The sequence below is a fragment of the Natator depressus genome, chromosome 17 (genome assembly GCF_965152275.1).
Source record: "Natator depressus isolate rNatDep1 chromosome 17, rNatDep2.hap1, whole genome shotgun sequence".
Lineage (NCBI taxonomy): Eukaryota > Metazoa > Chordata > Testudines > Cheloniidae > Natator > Natator depressus.
Genome location: NC_134250.1, coordinates 4981947 through 4996038, shown reverse-complemented (window position 1 = coordinate 4996038; position 14092 = coordinate 4981947). Strand labels below are relative to the sequence as shown.

Below are 14092 nucleotides of genomic sequence, written 5' to 3'. Positions count from 1 at the left end.
TGCAGCACTATTGAAAAGTACCCCTTGCGGTTTATGTACTCGCCGGCTTGGTGCTCCGGTGCCAAGATAGGGATATGGGTTCCGTCTATGGCCCAACCACAGTTATGGAATCCCATTGCAGCAAAGCCATCCACTATGACCTGCACATTTCCCAGGGTCACTACCCTTGATATCAGCAGATCTTTGATTGCGTGGGCTACTTGCATCACAGCAGCCCCCACAGTAGATTTGCCCACTCCAAATTGATTCCCGACTGACCAGTAGCTGTCTGGCGTTGCAAGCTTCCACAGGGCTATCGCCACTCGCTTCTCAACTGTGAGGGCTGCTCTCATCTTGGTATTCTTGTGCCTCAGGGCAGGGGAAAGCAAGTCACAAAGTTCCATGAAAGTGCAGCCACTGGGAATCGTCCCAGACCTGCAACACTATGCGGTCCCACCAATCTGTGCTTGTTTCCCGGGCCCAGAATCGGCGTTCCACCACATGAGCCTGCCTCATTAGCACCATGATGCCCTCATTGCCAGGGCCCGTGCTTTGAGAGAAGTCTGTGTCCATGTCCTCATCACTCTCGTCACCGTGCTGACGTCGCCTACTCGCCCGGTTTCGCTTTGCCAGGTTCTGGTGCTGCATATACTGCTGGATAATGCATGTGGTGTTTAATGTGCTCCTAATTGCCAAAGTGATCTGAGCGGGCTCCATGCTTGCTGTGGTATGGCGTCTGCACAGAAAAAAGGCACGGAACGATTGTCTGCCATTGCCCTGACGGAGGGAGGGGCGACTGACCACATGGCTTACAGGGTTGGCTTACAGGGAATTAAAATCAACAAAGGGGGTGGCTTTGCGAGAAACTGAATGGCCCCCTCAAGGATAGAACTCAAAACCTCAAGGACAGAACTCAAAAACTGAGTTCAGCAGGCCGTTGATTTCACAGAGGGAGGGAGGGAGGAGAAAATGAATACAAAACAAATCTGGTCTATTTCTTGTTTTGAGCCACTTCATCTATTTTTATACATCTTGCTGGCAGCAGACTGTGCAGTACGACCGCTAGCCGTCATCATCTCCTGGGTGCTCGGCAGAAGACGGTGCAGTATGACTACTGGCCATCGTCTTCTGCTAGCTGCAGATTTAAAGACAGTGCACTGCCGGTAGGACTCAATCGCCATGAGACAAAACAAGGGAAATGACCTGGCTGAGTCACTCCCATGTTTCCCAGGCGCCCGCTTAAAAGAGCACCCAGGACTAAGTCAACGACAGCTCCAGTCATACTGCACTGTCTGCTGCCAAAAGGCAATAAACTGCTGCTGTGTAGCAATGCAGTACCACGTCTGCCAGCACCCAGGAGACATACGGTGACGGCTAGCTGAGCGGGCTCCATGCTTGCCGTGGTATGGCGTCTGCACAGGTAACTAAAAAAAAAAAGGCGCAAAACGATTGTCTGCCGTTGCTTTCACGGAGGGAGGGAGGGAAGGGGGGCCTGACGATATGTACCCAGAACCACCCGCGACAATGTTTTAGCCCCATCAGGCACTGGGATTTCTACCCGGAATTCAAATGGGCGGCAGAGACTGCGGGAACTGTGGGACAGCTACCCACAGTGCAACGCTCCAGAAGTTGACGGTTGCCTCGGTACTGTGGACACTCCGTAGACTACATGCACTTAGAGCATTTGTGTGGACACACACACAATCGACTGTATAAAAACCCTTTCTACAAAACTGACTTCTACACATTCCACCTAATTTCGTAGTGTAGACATACCCTAGGACTATGCACTGCAAACAGTGAAGTGACCAGTTGGAGGTGTGTGTGTTCTTGATTAGTACAACAGAAATTTCATTTCTGCTGCTTCTGGCAATGGACCCTAGTTGGATTGCTTCTCCCCTACAATGTCGAGAATAACAGAATAAACCGGAGGTGGGGATGCCTGTTTGGAATAGATTTTGAACTCAGTTATACTGCAGTTAAGTCCAGAATAACACCATTTACTTCAGTGGTGTTACTCTGGATTTATCCCAGTGTAACTGAGTTCAAAATCAAGTTCAGTATCTTTGCTTTTAATCACAAACAATGAACATTCAATAGAGAGCTTGCAGGACCACTTAACTCAGGAAGATCATCATCCACAAAGACTAGTATTTGAATTACAACATTCCGTCACACTAGATACTCCTAGGCTATCCTCACCTCTCCCTGTACATAGAACAGGAATAGAAATTATGCATTAGATTCTTGGTTGCAGTGCAGCTGCTTTGCACTGCACATCTGTGCCAAAGGATTCCCTCCATCTCCGGGGATTATCCACTGGCTGTTTGGAAAAAAATACAGCAGCAGCAGCAACAAAAAACACGTTTTGCCAAATTTTATCAATCACCAAATTATGGCAAATAAATTGAAACAGGGAGAATATGATCCAGCAGTGTAGCAGAGGCTGGAGTTAGGATTCCTGTGTTTATTCATTCCTAGCCATGACAATAACTCAGCATGTGACCTTGGACAAGTCACATCAACTCTCACTCCTTCAATTTCCTCATCCATAAAGGAGGATGATAATATATCTCTTTGGCATTGTGGGAGGATTAATTAAATGTTTGTAAAGCAATTTGAGATTTCTAGATAAAGACACTATTGAAGGGCAAAGTATTGTTATTCTAATGGAAGATATTTTCGATCTAGCCAAGATTTATGGACCTTTCATATTTTCTTTTTTATTCTATCTTCCCTGCTCTTGAACATCACGCCAGAAACACTTAAGTGGCAAGCCACACAAGGCACATTTTGTCTTTTTGATGTGCACAGCCAACATATGGGCATAACCAATTGCATCCTTCCATCACATTTGAAATAAATAGGTTTTTTGAAAGCTTAAGCTTCTCAAAGAAAAACATGTGAGAGTAAGAAAAGATCAAGTTCTTACTTTAAGCTCAGCAATGCTGAGTCCAACTGGAAGTGGCTTCTACAGCATCAGATATGGCATTGCTGATTAAAAGACTAGGAAAGAATAACAACATTACAAGCAAAGGGGGTCCTCTCCTCCTCCTTCCTCACCACCAGTCAAAATATGTAGATTAAGTGACACCAGTCTCAGGAGGCTCCTTGTACTATCATCTTCCAGCGTAACTGACTTAGGCATTATTGATGCAAATAAGGCAGAAAATGGGATAAGGTACTCTTGTGGCCTTCAGAGATCACAATGTTCAGTGAGTCACACCACACACTGTAGAGCTAATAGAAATATTAGAAAATATCATCTGTGCTTTAGTTCTCCCATAAGTTATCTGAAAACGTCTCTGTCTGCTACGGTACAGAATGAACCCATAAAACAACAGGCCAAGCAACGTAAAGTATTGCATGTAATTAAGTACAGGAATCTAAGACTAAGGACAGGAGCTGAAATGGACTAAATACAGAGCACTCCTGTGAGGACTATAATGATTTATTGTATCTGTGAAAAGTTTTATAGAAATGATATTTGTGAAAAGTTTTATCGGAATGACAAGCTAACTGCGCCCTTACCAACAGATAATGCAACACCATGGATGCAATTTGGTGAAAATTCTAGCATTAGTGTAGCCTGTTGCAAGATATTTGCAGGAACTGTATTTTTGCATGACAGGTACAAAATTCATACAGGTCCCCAAAGCATATTTGCGAAACATTCCAATGTCCAGTCAGTATCTCCCAGACAGAGCCTCTTGCAGAGTCTGGGAGCTCTTTGGAAAAGTATGTAAACCAGTATCATCATAGGCTCCTTTGTCACAAATGGCAGTAATGACAGAGCAGAGGGAATTCTTTTGTGTGGGAACAGCCCCTGCTATTTACACATCTCTCTGCTGCAGAAGTCAACCTTTCAATATATGTTTTAAAGGCCATCTATAGGCGCACTGCACCAGCCAAGGATTTTCTGTTTCTCTCCAAGGTTCAGTGGTTCAGACAGCATTCAGAGAAGGGAAGAGGGAGGAGCATCCTGATAAGCAGTCTGTAGAACCTGAAAGGATTATTGGTGTACTGCAAGCATAATAATAGAATGTAATTCCCAGCCTCCATGTCACTGTAGATTCTCCTCTCTTTACTCACAAAGCAGTAGCTTCCTCTTGTTAGCACACTGATCTGATCTGTGCCAGCTTGTGGCTTTTCACAGCAGGTGAAAGCTCTGATGCTTAGTTTAAGCTGAGGGTTCCTGAAGAAATGGAGTATATTTTTCTGATGCAAGGAAATGCTGAGCTAGATTTGAGCTACCGCAGTGAGGCAGAAGCAAAACAAATGCATCTTTTGAAAGATTGCATAACCAAAGCTCCGTGCAAAGTCATTTGAACTGACGGTGTTAAGATAGCAAAGATGTTTGATAAATCTGTTTGGGAGAGCTGAAAATATGCTAGATGAGGAAGCTGCTATCTGTGGGCTTCACAGACAGTTGTCTACTCAAAATTCAAGATGAATCTGTCCTTGCAGTGGCAGTTGTAGGAAACAGTGCTAAAATATACAACCATCACAAAACACTGCACCACTTCTGATTAGTTTTTTAATACCCATAACGTATGTGCAGACATGTCATAATAGTATCTGTTAACAGTATTTCCTAACATTTCAGATCACACCATCACATTCTAGCAATATTAAGGGAAACTGATTGTAGTTTATGAAGAGTTCTTTCAGGTCTGAAAATGCATGAAATCCTGTTATAACTTGCTTTCCCCTTCTGTATGGTCTGGTCTCATTCCTTAAACTCTAGTTAGAACATTTAAGATGCTGAGTTGTCAAATGTAAATGCAGTAGAAAAAATGCTACCTGTACATTGGGAGGATTTTAATGCTGTAAGAAGCAATGAGAACCTCAAAAAGTGAAGAGGTGCACCACCAAATGTCTCATTAGATAACAATGTATTAAGTAACTGCAGTAAGATGCACCAGTGTGTGTATCAGGCTCACCATAGGAAACCTGTTTGTTTTGTAACATTGATACCTTTTGCATCCCTTACTTCACAAAGCATCCACAAGGGCTGTGATCTAGGAAAACATTCTAATGAGTCAGTTAAATGTAGCAAATCAGAATAGAATTGCTTTCACAGGAATCAAGCTTTGCAAGCTGCTTTTGGATTCTAGGAATTTTGGAGGTGGGTGGTGGGAAATAATACAAGGCTTCAACATCGCCGGCAAAAACAACGAAGAGTCTGGTGGCACCTTAAAGACTAACAGATTTATTTGGGCATAAGCTTTCATGGGTAAAAAACCCACTTCTTCAGATGCATAATATATATATTGGCACATCAGATGAAGTGAGCTGTAGTTCACGAAAGCTTATGCTCAAATAAATTGGTTAGTCTCTAAGGTGCCACAAGTACTCCTTTTCTTTTTGAAGAGAAGGGAGTTACTTTACAAGTGGAGAACGAATGCTGAAGGCCAGTTCAGTCGGGGTGGATGTGGTCCACTCCCAATAATTGATGAGGAGATGTCAATACCAAGAGAAGGAAAATTGCTTTTGTAGTGAGCCAGCCACTCCCAGTCCCTATTCAAGCCCAAATTGACGGTGTTAAGTTTACAAATGAATTGTAGCTCTGCAGTTTCTCTTTGAAGTCTGTTTTTGAAGTTTTTTTTGTTGAAGAATGGCTACTTTAAAATCTGTTATAGAATGTCCAGGGAGATTGAAGTGTTCTCCTATTGGCTTTTGTATATTACCATTCCTGATGTCTGATTTGTGTCCATTTATCCTTTTATGTACAGACTGTCTGGTTTGGCCAATGTACATGGCAGAGGGGCACTGCTGGCACATGATGGCATATATCACATTAGTAGATGTGCAGGTGAATGAGCCCCTAATGGTGTGGCTGGTCCTATGATGGTGTCGCTAGAGTAGATATGGGGACAGAGAAAGCAACGGGGTTTGTTACAGGGATTGGTTCCTGGGTTACTGTTTCTGTGGCATGGTTTGTAGTTGCTAGTGAGTATTTGCTTCAAGTTGGGGCTGTGTAAGTAAGGATTGGCCTACTTACCAAGGCCTGTGAGAGTGGGGGATCGTTTTCCAGGCTAGGCTGTAGATCATTGATGATACACTGGAGAGGTTTTAGCTGGGGGCTGTATGTGATGGCCAGTGGTGTTCTGTTATTTTCCTTGTTGGGCCTGCCTGTAGTAGGTGACTTCTGGGTACCCGTCTCGCTCTGTCAATCTGTTTCCTCACTTCCCGAGGTGGGTATTGAAGTTTTAAGAATGCTTGATAGAGATCTTGTAGGTGTTTGTCTCTTTCTGAGGGATTAGAGCAAATGCGGTTGTATCATAGGGCTTGGCTATAGACAATGGATCGTGTGATGTGTCCTGGATGGAAGCTAGAGGCATGTAGGTAAGTATAGCGGTCAGTAGGTTTCCAGTATAGGGTGGTGTTTATGTGACCATCACTTATTTGCACTGTAGCATCCAGGAAGTGGACCTCATGTGGACTGGTCCAGGCTGAGGTTGATAGTGGGGTGGAAATTGTTGAAATCCAGGAGGAATTCTTCAAGGCCCTCCTTCCTGTGGGTCATATGATGAAGATGTCATCAGTGTCGCGTAAGTAGAGGAGGGGCGCTAGGAGATGAGAGCTGAGGAAGCGTTGTTCTAAGTCAGCCATAAAAATGTTGGCATACTGTGGGGCCATTCGGGTATCCATAGCAGTGCTGCTGACTTGAAGGTATAAGTTGTCCCAAAATCTGAAATGGTTGTAGGTGAGGACAAAGCTCAGTCACCAGGTGTACCGTGGTCCCATCAGGGATACTGTTCTTGACAGCTTGTAGTCCATCCTCGTGTGGAAAATTGGTGTAAAGAGCTTCTACACCCATGGTGGCAGGATGGTGTTTTCAGGAAGATCACCAATGCATTGTAGTTTCCTCAGGAAATAGGTGGTGTCTCGAAGATAGCTAGGAGTGCTGGTAGCATACACTAATAGCCAGATAATCCTTCTGTAAGAATGCCAATGCCTGAGATGATGGGGAGACCAGGATATCCAGGTTTATGGATCTTGGGTAGCAGATAGAATACCCCTGGTTGGGGCTCTGGGGGTGTGTCTGTGTAGATTAGTTCCCATGCTTTAGCAGGGAGTTTCTTGAGCAGATGGTGTCGTTTCTTTTGGTACTCCTCAGTGGGATCGGAGGATAGTGGACTGTAGAATGTGGTGTTGGAGAGTTGCCTGGCAGCATCCTGTTCATAATCTGACCTGTTCATGATGACTACAGCACTTCCTTTGTCAGCCCCTTTAATTATAATGTCAGAGTTGTTTCTGAGGCTGTGGATGGTGTTGCGTCCTGTACGTTTGAGGTTATGGGGCAAGTGATGCTGTTTGTTCACAATTTCAGCTCGTGCATGTCTGCGGAAGCACTCTATGTAGAAGTGCAGTCTGTCATTTTGACCGTCAGGAGGAGTCCACGCAGAATTCTTCTTCTTGTAGTGTTGGTAGGAGGGTTCCTATAGGTCAGTGCTCTGTTCAGCCGTGTGTTGAAAATATTCCTTGAGTCAGAGACAGCGAAAGTAGGCTTCCAGATCACCGCAGAACTGTATCATGTGCATGAGGGTGGTGGGGCAGAGAGAGTCCCCGAGATAGCCCGGCAGAAGAGTCTGTCCTAAGTATGTGGTTGGGCAGATTAACAATATTGTTGGGTGAGTTAAGGGTACCACTGTTGTAGCCCCCTGTGGCAGTAGGAGTTTAGATAGTTTACTGTCCTTTTTCCTCCTTAGAGAAGTAAAGTGTGCATTGTAAATGGCTTGTCTTGTTTTTGTAAAGTCCAGCCATGTGGAAATTTGTGTGGAAGGTTGGTTTTGTATGAGAGTCTCCAGTTTTGAGAGCTCATTCTTGATCTTCTCCTGTTTGCTGTGCAGGATGCTGATCAGGTGATTCCTCAGTTTCTTTGTGTGTGTGTGACACAATCTCTCACCATAGTCAGTGTAGTATGTCTAATGCAATGAATTTTTTACCTTCAGTCCATCCGATTTAAAAACAAGCCATTTTCCAGGTGTGATTTCTTTCTCTCTCACACTTTTACAAACACATACACACACCCCTAAGCCCACCTAAAATATCACACATACACCCCACCCCATCTAAAATACGATTTCCACTATTCTAGCAGACACACTCCCTCCATCCCAGGTTAAAAAAAATTGTGTTTGGACTGAACCTCTGCACCCAGCTTTAGGCTGACAGGTTGGGGCCCTCAACAGTCTCATCTATAGTAGCTCTGCCAGAAGCAGATTTAAGAATGGCCCTCTGTCCTGCAACATAGAATATAACAGGAGGAAATATTTGCTGAATGAAAAAACACTGCAGCTTACTGACTGGAAAAAGTAACATGGAAAAATCTCTAAAGCCTTCAGAGCAGCATGTAGATGGAGAGGAACAGAAGGCAGACTGAATTACTGGTGCTGAAGAAATATAATGTAAATCACAAGTGATGGTGTGAAGCTCCTGCTGCATTAGGCTCACATGAGATCTCTCAGTTAGCATGCTCCAGTCTGTAAGAATCATCTTATCACCAGAAGGATAATCAAAATTAGAGATGGAAAGTCCTGCAGACCTTCAAAGCCCTTCACTTGATGGCACTGCCCTTGGCACTATGCAATACAGAATTGTTTTCTACAGTATAATTCCTAATGCTTTATCCAATCTAGTTTTAAATAATCCTGTTTTGTTTTAAATAACCCAGGTAATGGAGTTTCCAACAGTTCTTTTGAGAGACTATTCCACTGCCTAACAGAATTGCTGTTAAGAAATTTCACTTGAAGTTCAGACTAAAACTTTCATTTGCTCAACTTCTCCCAATACTCCCTCTCACTCTTTAGTGATTATACCCTTCCAATGCTTAATTACTTTGTATCCAGTGCTTTATCCATTTAAATCAATGGGAGTTTTTCCATTGACTTAAACAGGTACAAGAACAGGCCTCTATTCCCTCAGTTACTAGTGTTGCTCTTTTTTGAATTCCCTTAATTTGCCTACATCATTCTGATAATGGAATTGCGAAGAAGTTGTTCCCCAATCAGCAAAGAGCTGGTGAAATGAGGCACGCCGGAGGAGGGAGCAGGGTTGGATAATCAGTGAGATCTGGCTATTGTCAAGATGCTCATAACCCCTAGTGGGCCATGCACAGTTCAAGATTATGGTAGAACAGCCCTGGGGCCCCTTTTCCTCCATTCCTGCACTAAGTGCATCTCAGCTGCAATGGAGCTTTGGGACCTGTATCTGGAAATGCTTCCATATGCTGAAGCAGCAGGACTCATCCTCACTGGGCAAGAGGACTAAAGGTTTTGAACTAAGTCACTAGGAACACAGATTGGTCATACCCAATCAGACAATCAGTCCATGATAAATGGAGTCCTGACTAAGGCAGTACAGAGAGAAAATAAGGAGCAAAGAAAAGGTGGCAGGCACAATGGCTCCAGTGGCATTTTCCTATTCCTTGGGTTTGCTTGTGTAAGAAGCTTTCCTGCTGCCAGAATCCAGAAAACAATAGACTTACTATTACACAGAAGCAAACACCAACAAACTTGTCATCTGGAGATTTGCTTTCAAACCCATAAATATATTACAGGCACCTTCTGCACTTGTCTTCAATTGAAGCAAGTTGGCAGTGCTTAAAGCTGCTGGGGAAACTGAGGTATATGAGGTTTAGCTGCTGTAATAGCTAGGACTTTAACTTCACAAAGTACAATTTCAACTTAACACACAATTCCCAAAGCTACTTCAACTATGAAGTAAGTATAGTATCTGTAAAATACAGTCATCTAGTTTATTAATTCAGATAAATTGGAATGATTTTATACACAAGTATTTGATGCCATGAACACATTGTACATCACAGTCTAGAATACTATTATAGCAGCTTTGATTTTAAGTAAGGATTTTGCAAACTATCTGGTAATAAAATTGTACCTAGGAAATAATTTTTAATACAGATGACCTGTTTCTACGATGTGCAGTTCAATGTAATCTTCATATATAGCAATAGTCACAACACCTGTACCTGTAAAATAAACTACAAAAATCTTTATTTATAAAAGAAAAAAGTTATATTGGAAAATGTATTTTGTTTAAGATTTAATAAAGTCAAACTAGGATAAAATGGAAGAAAATACAGGGCACTCTGACCATTATGTTTATGTAGCTTGATAGCCTATTTTAGAGGAGAGAATAATTTCCATTGTAAAACATGCAAAGTGCAATAATTGGGGTTTTATTAAGTTACTATCTTGTAAATTGTAATAAAGACCTTTGCCTGGTCTGTTGCATTTGCTGCCTGGTGAACAGACCTTACCTTAATGGAATTCCCCCAGTGGTGACTGTATTCACTGTTTGTACCTCCTATGTTTTAATTCTATAACAAATAGTGTACAAAGGTAATGAAAAATTCAGAGAAGAATGGAAGGATTGCAGTGTTAAAGTACTACCCATAACTGATGCTTACATCCCTGGAAGGACCACATTTTGCTTATGTAGTTACGATGAAATTTCATGTCACCTCCTATGTTAGCTTTTATCTTGGAGGGAAGAACCCTTTAGTTTTGTTTTGTTCAACTTCAAGGGAATAAAACACTCTATAGTAAATGATGCATTGCCTCTAGTGAGGTCTCTCACATCTAGCTATAGCTACGTCTAATATCGTTGTATCAGCAAGCCAGCTGCTCCTTGTCTTTCCAGCTCAGACTGCCTTTGCCAAACTGTTTTTATCAAATTAAGACTTGCAGCAAATCCCAGGTCAATTCACATACACCCAAACAACATCTAATAAATACTAAAGCTGCCCACACCCAGACAAAAAACCAAACTCTCTCCATAGGTACAAACACAGCTACAGTGCTACAGTATACCTGAAGTCAGTGGGAGCTTCTGAGGCGAGAATCTGTCCGAAAAACTAGACAAACTTTGATAAAGGTTGGTGCTGCGTGCGTGTGCATATGGCTCACTAGACTATCTACAAAGAACTTCAACTGAGACAAAAAATGTTCATGGCTATCTGCCTTCATTTTATGCAGATATACTGACTCGTTTACCTACATGTGACTCAGCTCCTAAACTTAACTGGGACTGGGCCATGGCTTCTCAGAGTTGTGAAAGAGTTTAATACAGCAGAATTCATATAAACGTGACAGGTTCTATTCACATTTCTAGTGATACCCAAGGTAACAATATGAAATAATACTTTCCCTTCTACGTTAGCACCTTCCAGCTAACCATAGCAAAGTGCTTTACAGACTCTCATTAAGCCTCACAACACCTTGTGAAGTAGATAAGTGTTATAGAGAGAGGATGAAGCCTAAAATTACTGCAGTATAACAGTTGTGGGTACTTAGCATCTGACGTGTCAAACTGGGCACCTAAAAATGGAGACACCCAAAATTAGTGGACATTTTGCAAATGTAGTCTTTGTGTGATCTTGGGCAAGTCACACAGACAGAAGAATGTGGCAAAGCCAGAAACAGAACACAATTTCTCATCACTCAGTCCTGTGCTTTAACCACTAGACTATGCTCTCTCATGACAAACTGGATTGCTGCAGGCAATATGGTTGTATGAATGAGGAAAAGCTATATGCTGATAGTGACATTCACCCCACTGTCACCCTACCAGTATTTCCAGGCTGTACCATCACCAGTTCTGCCTCCCCTTTACACATCTTCATGCTGTCTCCCATGTCACCCTTATACATGAGAAAAACTACCTGATAAAATCCAAATGGCCACTGCTTTATCCTCCCTAAGACTCATCTCTGCTACGATGGCTATAAAACCCAGCCCAGATCCTGGCTGAACAGAAAGCAAGCGGTGGCTCTTCCATTTCCTACTCCCTTCCTCCCCAACTTGAAACCCAATTATTAATAAAATTCTACAGTACATGTAACTAAGCCCATTCTTCACCATATTTGTTTGCTTCTATCTTATATACATGTCCCCAGCTCTTTGTCCGTTTGTGTCTTTAGGCTAAGTCAAGGTATTGAGGGCAGAGATGGTCTCTCTTCTGTGTTGGTAGAACACCCAGCACAGTGGAGTCCCAATCCCAACTGGGCCTCCGAGTGCTACTGTAAAATAATTACACTACTAACAACACTGTGTTCCATATTTATGTGCAGTTTTTCCTATTCCTCTGGTCTTTATATTTGAGAGACCAAATGAATTAATTTTTCTGGTAAATAACTGAAATCCCCAAATTTTATTTTTGCTCTTCCTATCAAATTTTGGAAGGCTGTCCAGAGAAGAAATATACATATTAGAATCTATTAAAAATATTTTAGTTAAATTAATAATTACCCCAAAATTCTAATACACAATTTTATCTCATTGAAGTGTGCAATATTTCCCTTTGACGCATTTAACACTAATCCACAGTCCTTTAGGTGACATGCAGAAATAGGTTTCAGAGTAACAGCCGTGTTAGTCTGTATTCGCAAAAAGAAAAGGAGTACTTGTGGCACCTTAGAGACTAACCAATTTACAGCTCACTTCATCGGATGGCTTATGCTCAAATAAATTGGTTAGTCTCTAAGGTGCCACAAGTACTCCTTTGCTTTATGCAGAAATAGGATACAAATACACCTGTATTCTTTTCTTATTGTGGATAATTAGAGCTTTGTGGAGATCAGAAATTCCATTTCACAGAAGATTTCTGATTCAGAACAGACCCAAAAATTTCAGAATGCTCCGTGAAATAAAATTCCAGGAGATTTCATTTTGGATCGATATAAACATTTCATTTTGATTGTTTTATTTTATATAATATAAAATTGAGAAGAAAAGTTGTTTTGAAGGGGAAAATCAAAACATTTTGTTCCAAAAATATCAAAATGGGACATTTCAGTATCATCTGAACTTTTCCCCCCTTTTTTTCACCCCAAATGAAATTTCAGTGAAATCAACACAGAAAATGTTTAGATTTTGAAGGAACTGCATTTCCAGACAGCTCTATTAATAACTTAGCTGTTTATATAATTTTTTTTCACTCCACATTGACTGAAAATTTTGCATACATAACATATGTACAATATAGAAAGCCAAAGTAACAATACAAGAGAAATAGAAAACATAACTAAAAAATGTACATAACCTGAATCAAAAAGAACTAAGTGGACAATGGTGGGCATAAATTTCAGATCAAACCAAAGTTTACAGCCCGGAAAATACTACAGAAATGCTACGAGGTGGATTACAGACTTGAACTAGGAGAAAAGCATTACAGAGGGGATTAAATAATGTGATTTGGTAATAATTAAGCAAAATTATATAGATTTAAAACAAAAATACAAAGAGACCACAGCACAGAAACTACATAAAGAATGTTGATTTTGAGATACTGTGAAAAACAATCCTGCTACCATGATTTATCATAGTTGGGTTGGTTAGGGAAGAATTGCTCCAAATGTATGAAGTTCCAAATAAGAAACACATTCCAAGAGCCAGATTATATATTTTTTTCTGAACTGCTTTATAAAGGGGCAAAAGGCTCAGCCACACCATTAGCAGTGCTTCAGTGGCTCAAAATAAATTTTTTTCCATGTTAACCCGAGCAAGTTCACTGGTTTTGAGATGTTTATTAACAGCAGAGACTGGTGGAGCAGTGTAAGGGAATAGAGCCTAATCATCTGTGTGCCTCAGTATAAAAATCTACTCCTCAAGTATGTTTGATGAAGTTCTTTGTATGGTAAATTCAGGAAAGAAAAACCATTAATGACCTCTAACCATCCAAAAAAATCATTTACCAGAAATAGTGCAGGCAAATATAAGCTCTCTCCAAGACCCAGAGGACTGTTACTTCTGTTTCTCTGTCAGATTGAGTTAGGGTGCTTATCACAGGGTGTTCAGACAGTTGCCCAAGTGAAGGTCTTGGACGAGGCCTCAGTGATCTTGAAATAATGCAAGCTGCTGCCAGGGATAAGCCCCAGTAAATTCAAGGAAGAACATCTGATACTTCTCATTATGGAAGGTCAGACTAAATAAAAATTATGGCAGCTGAGTATCAACTCCAAAAGTCCCAATGAGTTCTCAGAGTTATCACAGTCACAAACCTTTCAGTTAAGCGAGGGAGACAACAGCAACATACTGGCTAGTATGTGTATACCATGGGCCTATTACTAAGTACAGCTAGGAGA

The 14092-nt window shown here is 41.6% G+C and overlaps 1 protein-coding gene across 1 annotated transcript in view; it reads right to left on the bottom strand.

Moving 5' to 3' along the window:
- Window positions 1-14092, bottom strand: part of PPM1E (protein phosphatase, Mg2+/Mn2+ dependent 1E) — a 121680-nt gene that overhangs the window by 23484 nt on the left and 84104 nt on the right. The gene's annotated exons all lie outside the window — the stretch shown is intronic.